At 45.0% G+C, this 12,044-nt stretch overlaps 3 non-coding genes across 3 annotated transcripts; 1 reads left to right on the top strand and 2 right to left on the bottom strand.

Annotated features, from left to right (window-relative positions):
- Positions 1-873: 873 nt before the first annotated feature.
- On the bottom strand, positions 874-945 carry Trnac-gca (transfer RNA cysteine (anticodon GCA)). Its single transcript has one exon. It is a non-coding gene; the product is annotated as a tRNA-Cys (tRNA).
- Positions 946-1,847: 902 nt separating this feature from the next.
- Positions 1,848-1,919, bottom strand: Trnac-gca (transfer RNA cysteine (anticodon GCA)). Its single transcript has one exon. It is a non-coding gene; the product is annotated as a tRNA-Cys (tRNA).
- A 5,931-nt stretch (positions 1,920-7,850) lies between these two features.
- Trnac-gca (transfer RNA cysteine (anticodon GCA)) lies at positions 7,851-7,922 on the top strand. The gene has a single exon. It is a non-coding gene; the product is annotated as a tRNA-Cys (tRNA).
- Positions 7,923-12,044: the final 4,122 nt, after the last annotated feature.

The following is a 12,044-nucleotide window of genomic DNA, read 5'->3' as shown; positions in this document are numbered from 1 at the left end:
ATTCTGTGTTTCCTCATGATGGGTGTCAGAATTCCTTCATTGTCTGGTCAAGATCTGGGAAGTTCACAGCCTTTTCCTCCCTTTGCCCTCACAGCCTGATGCACAGATCCATGGGCCAGAGATGTGTGTTCTGGTGTAGATACTGCAGGTGTCTATATAGAATTTAGCCATAGGGCCAGGAGATGTCTCAAGCTTGAGTTCCCTTTCTAGAAGTCACTTTAAAAGGAGGATGTGGAGGCAGACATCTGTAATCCTAGCACTCCTATGGTGAGATGAGAGGCACAGATAGAAGGATCAGCAAGAGGCTGGCAGACACTGTTCATCAGAGAAAGCAACAGAGACCCTTGCCTCAAAACAAGGTGGAAGACAGAACAGACTTCTGTTCTCTGACCTCCATATGACTGGTGTTGGAAGGTTAACTATCATGATGATTTCAGTCCTGTGTGCATCCCCTGCTCCTTGTGGCCTAGGTTTGTAAGATCTTCCCTCAGGCCTTAGATTTCTTTGACATTTGTCACTCAGTTCACATGTCATCCACTGTGTCGAGTACTTGTAAAAACCTGATGCAATCCCACATCTTCCTTTCTGGGAACCTTTCCTATATTCCGTCAATCCATCATTTCCAGTTTCTGATCGCTGTGCTGATGACAGTGTCGGGTAAAGTGTGGACTCAGAGTCGTGAGAGTTTGGGCCCTTGGGTGAGAGTTCTCTTAAGAGGATAAGACATGAAATTACTCTGTATTATGGGGCTCAGTGAGAGAGAGAAGTTCTGGATTTATTAAAGAACTCACACCTAATGGAGACCTTTTATCTACACTGAGGTCCTCCCCAAGGTGAATGTGGTAGGTTAACTACCAAAATCATATTTAAGCAAGGGGGCACCTGGATTTGAACCAGGGACCTCTTGATCTGCAGTCAAATGCTCTACCCCTGAGCTATACCCCCATTTATAGGGAAGGAAACATGCCATTGGCACCTCTTCAACCTTGGCACCACATCTAGGCTTTCTCTATGTTCAAGATCTACTGGTTCCTCCTTTTGATCTTGACCTGGCAAGAGTTTTACTTAAGTCAGCCCTCCACCTCCTCCTCTCCAACATTAGTCAGCCCATTTCAATGCCCTCTCTCTCAAGTGTGTTAAAGACTTCAGCTTTGGCCCTGGAAAGGACTCTTAGCTCGTATTTTCCTTAAGTACACTCCTAATTTATCTAAAGTGGCCAAGGCAAGAGGTGATGGTTCTGAGTTTTCGATGGTGCAAATCTTTTGCCTGGGAAGAATTTTACCTGTTCTCTAAGATATGAGGAGGGTGCCCTTTATTTCACACCATCATTTATTCACTCAACAAACACTATGGCACTTTCTATATTGTGGTCATTCATGGCCATGTTGAGGACACAAAGAGATGTCAGTCATTTTCCTCTTCCTCAGAGTTTTAGTCTCAATTGGAGACAAATGTGGTCCAAGTCTTTCCTCAGAAGGTGCAGGAATCAAAGAACTGGCTGGGAGAACATCATGTAAAACGAGCCCTTTCTGGAGGCTCAGGAGGGCCTTCCCACGGGGCTGGCTCTGAAAGTTGGCAGAGGAGGAATCCTGCTCCTCACCTTTATAGGACTCCTCTATGCTGCCTCCCTGCAGTGACAGAGCCTTCCAGATCCTTGAAGTTCAGCCTGTGTCACACGTGAGTGCTACCGGGATGGGTTTACAGTGAGTTGTTTACTAGCTCCTCTCAGGACAGAGTACAGTATCCAGTCCTGAGCAGAACACAGAGCACAGGGGAACACAGTATGTCAGTTGCCTCTGTGTTAACCAATATCAGATTTGGTCTCTTGTATCTAAAAGAGATCAGGAAGGGGGCACCCGGATTTGAACCGGGGACCTCTTGATCTGCAGTCAAATGCTCTACCCCTGAGCTATGCCCCCATCTGCTTCATGTATATCTAATGAACATCTTTGAACCTGTATGACCACTCCCTGACGTGTACTTGCTAGTACTCTGTTATTATCTACTTTATATTGTGATTCCCAGCCCTGAGCCAACTGCACTCCTGTCTGCCACCTCCTCATGCCAGCACCCTCCTATCCTAGTTCACAACTGTGATGGGGATGTTAGTCTGACGTTTAACTTCTTTATATATTGACAAGTGTTCATGATGCTGTAATGTACTCCACACAGCACCGGAGGAGAAAGGTAATCATCAGATACAAACCCTGTGACCTATTATAGCCACCTGTCTACAAGACATATGAGTCCAATAATGACATGAATGTTATATGAATAACCACATCTTTTAATTTATAATTTTTATTATTTTTTTATGAGACAGGGTTTCTCTGTGTGGTGCTTGCTGTCCTGGAACTTGCTCTTTAGACCAGGCTGGCCTCAAATTCAGAGACCCATTGATTCTGGTTCCAGAGTGCTGGGATTAAAAATGTGCTCTCACCATAACCACAACTTTTGAAAAAATTGGATCTAAGGACAATTCCATGTAATGGGACACATATCTGATCTTGCTAACAGGGGCACGGACCCGAGACTAGCTTGCATATGGGCCTTTGAATGAAATCTACTACTAATTTTCTGCTAAGGAGCATAGCAATACCCCAGCTCCTAATGGCATACTGCTGTACCCATAGGTCAGTGCTTTACTCAGTCCACACCATGGAAGCTTCTCTTTGCAGGGATGGGAATTAACATAGATACCAACAACTGCATAAGGTACACACAGTGAGAGATTTTGGCACTCTCAGTAACAACTGGATGCCTTCATCAACCCCCACATTCAATTCTCAGGGCTCTATGCTGAAGAGGAGGCAGAAAGATTGTAAGCGCCAAAGGTGATGGATGACTCAAGGGAACACTGTCATCCACGTTGTAGTCTGTTTTGCCCTCTTGATTCTTTCCATTGTAGATCTGCATGAGACTGATCAGTGATAACCACGTGACAGTCAACACTAAGCTGTCCTGGAATCTCCTCTGCCAGCAACATCAGTCCAAGACTCTTCACTTTGGCTTCTGGCAGAATTTTTGTCAAGGGCAAAAAGTGACAACATTCTTTGCCAAGATATGAGCATAATAATTTTTCTCCTCTCATAAGCTGTTTGATCTGAACCTCTACTTGCGTGTTGCTCTGAGCACTACCATTTTCCTAGCTCTGTTAGCATGGCCCATTTACAGCATCCAAATACTTTTCTAATCCAAAGTCCCCACATCTTCCAGAATCCTCCAACAAGCAGCATGTTCAGGTCTGTTATAGCAATAACTCATGTCCTGATATCAATTTCTCACTTAGTGTTCTGTGTTATCACTGTCTAACTTACTATGTTACTGTACTGTTCTGTTGCCATGAAGTCACACCACGGTCATGGAAACCTATAAAGCATTTATTGGGAGCATCTTACAGTTTTGGAGAGTTAGTCCATGATCATCAAGGTGGGAAGCATGCTGGCAGGTGGGCAGGTATGACACTGGATCAGTAACTGACAGTTTACATCTGATCCAGAAGCAGGAGGCAGAGAGTAGGACTGGACCTGATTTGCATCCCCAAAGCCCCTCCCTGTGGACCACGTCTCCAAGAAGGTCACACCTCCTAATATTTCCTAAACAGTTCATCGAGTAGGGTCGAAACATTTAAATATAAGAATCCATGGTGGCTGTTCTCATCAAAATGCCTCATTTTCCTATGAAAAAAATATTTAAATTAAATATACAAACCATCAGTACAGTGTGTGGCAAGAATTATAGGTCTTTTCATGGATACAAAGGGTAGAAATTTTACTTCTATTCACCTCCCACAGGAGGGGTTCATCTCACAAAAGGAACATCAATTTGTTAAACATTCCAGAACTTGGCATCTGGGAAAGAGAGACTTGCACATAGAAGAGAACAGAATCAGGTCATGGTGAAGGTGAAGGAAGTCACAGGGTCTTTACAGTGCAGCAGACCTTTGAGGACAATGGCCCAGGAGTTCCAGGTCACTCTTGGAAATCAGAAAGGAGAAACGTTCATTATCTATGGATCCATCCAAAAAAATTACTCTAAAAAGTACTTCCCAGGGAACTCAAGGTTTATGGAAGATGTAATGTTTAAGGAAACAAAGCAGTTTAAACATCAGACTGCCATTAACTCAGAATAAACAAACCTTCTACCAGAATCTTCATCCTGTTTAGAATGGCACATGTCAGCTACACACACACACACGGTCGCCCAGCTGAAGGCTGGGGCATGAACGTAACGGGAAAGTGAGAATGGAGGAAGGCATGGAAATTATACTCCATCCACAAGTCAGTTACTGACGCTACCCTGTATGTAGTTTACATAAGGGCACAGGCAGAGAAGAGACAGCTAGACCTTTAGAGCACGGCTCCCTTTTGAGTGACAGGAACATTAAGAGCATATTTGGAAGGGCATTATGACTTTTTTCTTTAAAATAATAACAGGTTTTCCAAATAATTGAATTCTGCCGCATATCTTTATCTAGACATTTGGTAATGACTTTGTGTAGTGACAACAGATCTGAAGGTCATGCAGGGCCACAGCTTCAGCATCCTCTGACTCCCCTGTCCTCCTGCCAGAGCTTCTTGATGACTCACTCAGGCCTGAAGAGATATTTCTACCCTGAACCTTTTCTCAAGGGCCATCCATAGAATGGAAAGTTGCCTTCACATGCTGATACCACATAGTTTTCCAGAGAAGTTAGGCAGGGTCTCGTCACGCTGAGAAATTGTATATAACTTAAGAAATCAGACAGGTAAATCTCAAGTCCTTTGTAGTTGCTTATGTCCACCTGTCTCCAGCTGTGCTTCTCCCACAGGCTGTAATGTGTGTGTGTGTGTGTTGGGGGGGTGCTAACATTACAACATGGGAAATACCGCGTACTGGAGAGGGGCCTGTGTGGGCTGAGTTTGTGGTGGCAGCGGTGCTGGTCTTGCCAAGTAAGAAGCATAAGTTCTAGGAATGTTGAGTGTGGCTATGAAGATGAAAGGCACTTATAAAACATCTCTCTCTGGGAGGGGGGCATAGCTCTCAGGGGTAGAGCATTTGACTGCAGATCAAGAGGTCCTTGGTTCTAATATAGGTGCCCCCTACCACAGTCTATTTGTTTATGTTTTCACCCATGGAGTCATCACGGAAACATCAGTCCTATGTTTCCTCCTTTTATTACATTTGTGCTCCTCAGAAGATCTGGGAGATACAGGTTAGCCCATCATGTGGATGGACGGCTGCCTCCCATCTCCTCCTACAAGCTCCATGTCCTTCCTATTCTTATTAAATGTCTCCACTCCCCCTGCATATATCTGGCTTCTCTGGTTCTGTTGGGCTCTTAAAGGGAAGGCAAGGATTATGGTGGAAAATTCTTCTGGATTTTCCAGGCTCAGCATCCATAGAGACTCCGGTGTCCAGGGAACAGAAAGGAAGGCCTAGCCATAAATCATCACACTCCTTGTCATTCTGGTGAACATATTCACTAGAACATGTTCAGAACTAAGCTCACCAGAACTAAGGAGACAAACACAAAATCAGCCTCTCTGTGGAGGGTGGACATTACCGACACGTGCTTCTTCCCCTTCCACAGCCCTCTGCTCTCTTGCTTCATCCTCCCAGGCTAAAGCCCGGCTCAGCTGCTGTACCAGGGAGAGAGGGACCCTGCAGTGTTGCTGCTCCAGTGCCATCTGGGGCCCTGTGAGAACCTTGAGTGACAGCCCACTCTGTCTTCAGGGAAGGAGGAGAGGGTGATGGAGACCCAGGGGGAAGGCAGTTGGCAGCTGAGGAGCTGACCCAGGACAGCAGGGTGAAATGGGCTCAGGTCTGCAGACTGCTCCTCTGATTTCCTTGGCTGATGATGCTCAAAAGGATGGGCCAGGCCTGCCGCAGTGCGATCTCTGGTGAGGTCTGAGGTCCTGTTGCCACCAAAGGCAGAGAGAATAGGGCTGAACAGAGTTGATCCTGCTCCTCACCAACTGCAGCACTCAGGAGAGTGGGCCCTGCACACCTCACCTTTCAGCACAGTAGAGCTAAACCTGTTGGGGTGGTGGTGCAGGGGATCCCAAACTAACAAACCATCATGGAAGATATGGCTCCATCCCTCATCTGCCCTATGGTGGAGTGTGTGAGGGACAGAAGACTTTCCTCCACTCCTTCCCTCACTTCCTGTGATGGGTGGGAGAGCTGACCAGGAGGTCTTGAGAGTTGGAGAATTGGAACTACACCTCAATTGGTCATCAGGGTAGAGCTTGCCCTCTTGGAGGGCAGTACAGATGAACTGCCAAGGGGCATGAGAGCTGAAGAGCTGACCTGTCCCTCCCTTGTATGCCGTGCGGTAGATTGTGTGAGGGGAATATGCCCTCCCCCTTGCTGTCTTCAGCAGGCAGAAGAGCTGTCCTCCAGGGCATGAGATCTGAGGATCTGGCTCTGTCCCCCACTGACTGTAGCAATTGAGGGAGCAGATCATAAGCCTCACCTGGGAAAACAGTTTGGCTGTCCCTGATGGTGAGTACTGTGAGCCTGACCTGAGGGCATGAGCGCAGGAGAACAGTTCCTGCAGCTTGCTGCTGCTGCATTGGGTGAGCTAACTGGGGCAGTGCTGGAGAGCTGGTCCTCGAGATGATGAGGGACAGCTGAACCAGGGCTATGGCTTATCCCACTTCAACATCCACCTCATCTATGACCTGCTGGAGACTGTGAAGGGTCCATGTCTGCAGATCCAAAGCTACAGGATCTCCATGACATAGGACCACAACAGGATACCCAGAAAGAGTCCCAGTGAGGGTCTAGTATTCATAGGATAGCAGAAGCCCGAGGCCCTGAGTCAGACCAATGATTCATTTCAACAAACACAAGTAAAGATGTGTGGAGGAAGAGGTGTACAGTGTGACTCACTGGGTCACAATACAGCTTCCAGACTTTGCTGTGATTCTCTTCTTCTTTCCTTTCTTTCTTTCTTTCTTTCTTTCTTTCTTTCTTTCTTTCTTTCTTCCTTCCTTCCTTCCTTCCTTTCTTTCTTTCTGTTTTGGGGGTATACTTTTTAATTTTGTTTTGCCTTGTAGAGGAAGGTCTCAAGGGTAGACAGCAGAGATTAGGGGATGGGGAAATGGGTGAATGTGGAATTCAGGATATGAAATCCACAAAGAGGCAGTAAAAAATCAAAACAACAACAAAAACAACAACAACAACATAACCCAGCAAGAGCCAAACATTATGTGGTACTCAGAGAACTCCAAGGAAGAGTGGGAGGGGGATTGCGGAAGCCAGAATATTTGAGATCATCAGTATACAAGGCCCATAGAATCCACTACGTAGGGCTCATGTGGGCTCACATATACTGGAGCAACCATCATAGAACCTGCCTGTGTCTATGCTAAGTCCTCTGCCTGTATGATATGGTAGTTTAGCTGGGGTTTTTGTGTGACTCCTAACAGTGGGAGTAGGGGTGTCTATGACTCTTTTCCCTGCTCTTGGGACCCTTTTTCTCCTACTGGGTTGCCTTGTTCAGCCTTGATATGAGGGTTTGAGCCTAGTCGGATTGCCTCATTATTCCATATTCAGTTGATATCCCTGGGAGACCTGCTCTTTTCTGAAAGGAAACAGAGGTTCAGTGGGTCTGGGAGAATAGGGAGGTGGGGAGAACTAGGAAGAGTGGAGAAAGGGCAGGCGTCAGTCAGGAGCATTGTATGAGAGAAGAATAAAGAAACAAAGAGATGGACCCAGAGAGTTTCAGAGCTGAGAAAGGCATCTCACCAGTCAGGTCTGGCTGCTTCTGGGAAGTAGGTATGAGAAGATCTGTAATTTAACTTTATAGTCAGAATTTATCACCACACAGATGAAATGTATTAACTGGGTACACTAGTACCAGTGGGGGTATAGCTCAGGGGTAGAGCATTTGACTGCAGATCAAGAGGTCCCTGGTTCAAATCCAGGTGCCCCCTTATTTATGTTGGAATCTGGTTACTGACTTATTGCACTCATCTAAATCAGGATGCCCATGAGATTAGAAAGTCTTCATTAGCTGAGGTTTCTGGAATCAGAGCTTCTGTGCTCCATTCATTTACTTCTATGGGTTACATTCTCAGCTACATTATAAATATCAGCCACTGGTCCAAAGGCTGGAACCCCCAAAGCACATTAGTACAATGCACACAGCTGACCTCTGACCTATGCTGAGTCCTCTCTACTTTCTTGTTTTCCCCATCTGGATTCTTTCTCTCATCCTCACTGGGATAGTGAGTTTTGATTGTCAGTTTGACACACTGTAGAATCACCTTGGAAATAAATTCTCCACGAAGCATAGTGTCCAGATCAGGTTGGCCTGTGTTCCTGTCAGTAGGGGATTGTCTTGATGATTAAGTCAACTGATGCATGAGGACACAGCACTGTTCCCTAGGCAGGGATCCTGGACAGTGTGAGTGCAGAGAGTGAGCTCAGCACTAACGAGCATGCGTGCATTCATTTCTCTCTGCTGTTGAGGGTAGATGTGATGTGACTAAGTGTGTAAAGTTCCTGCTGCCTTGACCTTGCTGAAATAAGGAACTGTATCCTGAAATTGTGAGCTAACACAAACCCTTTCTTCCATTACTTGCCTCTTTTCTGGGCATTTTATCATTTTATCACAGGCCATTGCAGTTTCAGTAGAAAGAACCAGTATTTGCATGTAGATCCATGTACAGAAGCCAGAATATTTGAGATCATTAGTATACAAGGCCCATAGCACTCATAGGGGCTCACAGATACTGGAGCAACAATCACAGAGCCTGCCTGGGTCTATGCTAAGGCCTCTGCCTATATGATATGGTAATTTAGCTGGAGCCATGCATGTAGAACCATCTACGGAAGCTGGCACCACAACTGGGGTGGGCGGTGGCAATGACCCTAAAGATAGCCATTAAATAGTGAAGTGCTGTTCTGCCTTATCTGGAGAACTCCACTTGTTTCTCCCGAGCTGGGGGATGAGGCACACCGTCTCCTGGATTCCAGACTGATTTTTGGTCTGGTGCGTATCCAATGTGGCCATTGGTTAGCACCTCTTAATGATCAGGATCTGTGGAGTGGTAGCCATGTTTCATCACTTTAAGTTTCATTCCATGGAACAAAGTATCAACCAAAATTTGGAACTTCACATAAACCACATTTGCTACAGCGCCTTGTGAAGGGCCAAGCAGAGCCTGAAGTGCTGTAGCTCTAGGTTGTAACATGGACAGCTCCACAGCATGCAGTCTTTGCTGGAGACACAGGAGCATGCAGATCCCCAGTGCTGGGCACAGGCCTCAGCTATTTATTCAGAGTGACTTAGATTGCATAAAACCAGGAATGAAAGCAACAATCAAATTATAACAATGTTGCTGTACAGTGGTGGCATGTGCCTTCAATCCCAGCACCCAGGATGGCAGAAGCAGTCAGATCTCTTTGATTTAGATGCCAGCCTGGTCTACAAAGTTAATTCCAGTTCAGCCAGAGCTACAACTAAAGGGAGAGAGAGAGAGAGAGAGAGAGAGAGAGAGAGAGAGAGAGAGAGAGAGAGAGAGAATGATCAGAATGTGAGATGGGTCAGCAGGCATTAGCATTTGCCGCACAAGCTTGAGAATCTGAGTTTGGACATAAACTCATCTACAAATCCCATATGAAGAAGCCAGATGTGGAGGCACATATATGTAATCCTAATATTCATAAGGAAAGACGGAAATAGGAGTCAGGAGACCCTTTCTGAAAACTCATGACTGGTGAACTTGGAGTATGTATATCAGTTTCAAGCAATAAGAAGGACTTTACTTCAAATAAAGCAGAAGGTGAGGTCTGACACCTCAGTGATGTGGGATTCCCCTCTGTCTGCTGTGAGTACCAGTGGTTAATAAAGATTCTTCTTTGGGCTTATTGCAGTGCAGAATAGGGCAAGGCAGGAATTCCAAGCAGAATGAGGAGGAGAGAGTAGGTGGAGTCAAAGAGATGCCATGTAGCTGCTGGAGGAGAAAGACACTGGATCTTTATCCAATAAGCCACAGCCACAGCCACGTGGCGATACATAGCTTAATAGAAATGGGTTAATTTAAGATATAAGAGTTTGCCAGGAATATGCCTAAGCTAATAGGTCAAGCAGTGTTTTAACTAATATAGTTTCTGTCTGATTATTTTGGGTCTTGGCAGCCAGGAATGAACAAGCAGCCTCTGACTACAAAATGGTGTGCCAACATGGAGCTGACTACACCCACATAAAACCTGAGAAATCTTAGAAAGGAATTCTAGACACAAAAGAACAGAGTTAAGCATGACTTCTTGGTAGCTGGCATTTGTTTTCCGGATGGGCTCTGCCACAGAGGTGCAGAAAAGGTTTACTTACTCAACATAAGAAATAGTGGCTTCCTGGTTTTGGGCAGCACGAACTCTGACTCTTTTAGGAAGCCAAGCATTTGAGTGGGGTTTGTGGGCAGTGTGATGCAAATTGCTTGGTAGCAACACGTATGAACTGGTTACCAGAGTTGAGGTGGTAAGGACAGCTCCTACCCGGCAGTCTCAGAGGCAGTGAATGGAATTGCCATGTTGGACTGTGTGGAGCCAAAAGGCAAAGCTGCGATAGTTCTAGCCATGCCAGCTTAGCGTTTAAAATAAAAAGCGCTCCTGGTCAAAAAATAGTTACAGATAGACACAGAATAAAGACAAACCCAGATGGAAAAGACCTTTAAATGGATCACAGTGTTGGAAAGATGTTTGTAGACTTGAAAGAGAGCAGAACAAGAATATAGACACTTATAAAAAGAAGTGAAGTCTTTAAGGAGACAATAAAAGTAATATAAAAGAGTACAAACAACCATAGATTAAGAGAGTAAGAAAGAATAAGCCACGTAAAGATGGAATATACACAGAGATTCTGGATAATGTATATTATTGTGTTTTCTTTGAGTTTTTTGACTACAGAGGGACATTTGATTCTGGGGGCTGTTAAGCTAAAGCAACACAAACATACATATATATATTTGAAAATTTGGGTCTAAGGATATGCTGCTTTGGGAAAAGAGGTTCTGCTTTTTTTTTCCATAGAGGATGAGAACCTGTGAATTCCTTCCAGACTAATGGGGTTTGATGGACCAAAACCCCCTGATTGGTGCCCAGGAACCCCAAAATTAGTTTGTCCAATAAAAAATCTGGAGGCAGTTTTGAGAGAATGACACCCAAATTCCCTGATTGTTTATAAGTGTTTGTTTACATTTAAAGGGGGATATGCTATACATCCCTATAAGTTTTTGGTGAGAGGTGCCCTAGAACCCCTAAATATGATTCTTATTGTCTTCTAGTGCTAAGAACATGTAGTAGCATTTCATTTGAATTTTAATAAATAATGCTTGCCTGAAGATCAGAAAAGTAAAACAGCCACACTGGCAGCCTTATAGACCAGGTAGCAATGACATACACCTTTATTCCCAGTAGCCACTATGACACACATCTTTAATTTTAGTATCCATACTGCTTTGAGATAGAAACCAGGCAACAGTGGAGAGATTGCCCTTAATCCTATACTGGAGAGAATTAGAAGACAGGAGGATACAGCTCTCAGGTTCAGTCTCATTCCGAAGTTTCCTGGAGCAACATTTTCATATCGAGTTCGAAGCCAGTGGCGGTCTGCTTTTATTATCTGGTCTTTAGGTTGAACCACAATTTCTGTCTCTGAGTTTTATTAGCTGTGCTTCAAGAACTGGCATTGGAAGGTTAACTACCATGATGATTTCAGTCCTGTGTGCATCCCCTGCTCCTTGTGGCCGAGGTTTGTAAGATCTTCCCTCAGGCCTTAGATTTCTTTGACATTTGTCACTCAGTCCACATGTCATCCACTGTGTCGAGTACTTGTAAAAACCTGATGCAATCCCACATCTTCCTTTCTGGGAACCTTTCCTGTATTCCGTCAATCCATCATTTCCAGTTTCTGATCGCTGTGCTAATGCTAGTGTCGGGTAAAGTGTGGACTCAGAGTCGTGAGAGTTTGGGCCCTTGGGTGAGAGTTCTCTTAAGAGGATAAGACATGAAATTACTCTGTATTGTGGAACTCAGCGAGAGAGAGAGAGAGA

The sequence above is a fragment of the Alexandromys fortis genome, unplaced genomic scaffold (assembly GCF_014885135.2).
Source record: "Alexandromys fortis isolate MF-2015 unplaced genomic scaffold, M_Fortis_MF-2015_v1.1 scaffold_177, whole genome shotgun sequence".
In the NCBI taxonomy this organism is placed as follows: Eukaryota; Metazoa; Chordata; class Mammalia; order Rodentia; family Cricetidae; genus Alexandromys; species Alexandromys fortis.
This window is presented reverse-complemented; position numbering and strand designations above follow the sequence as displayed.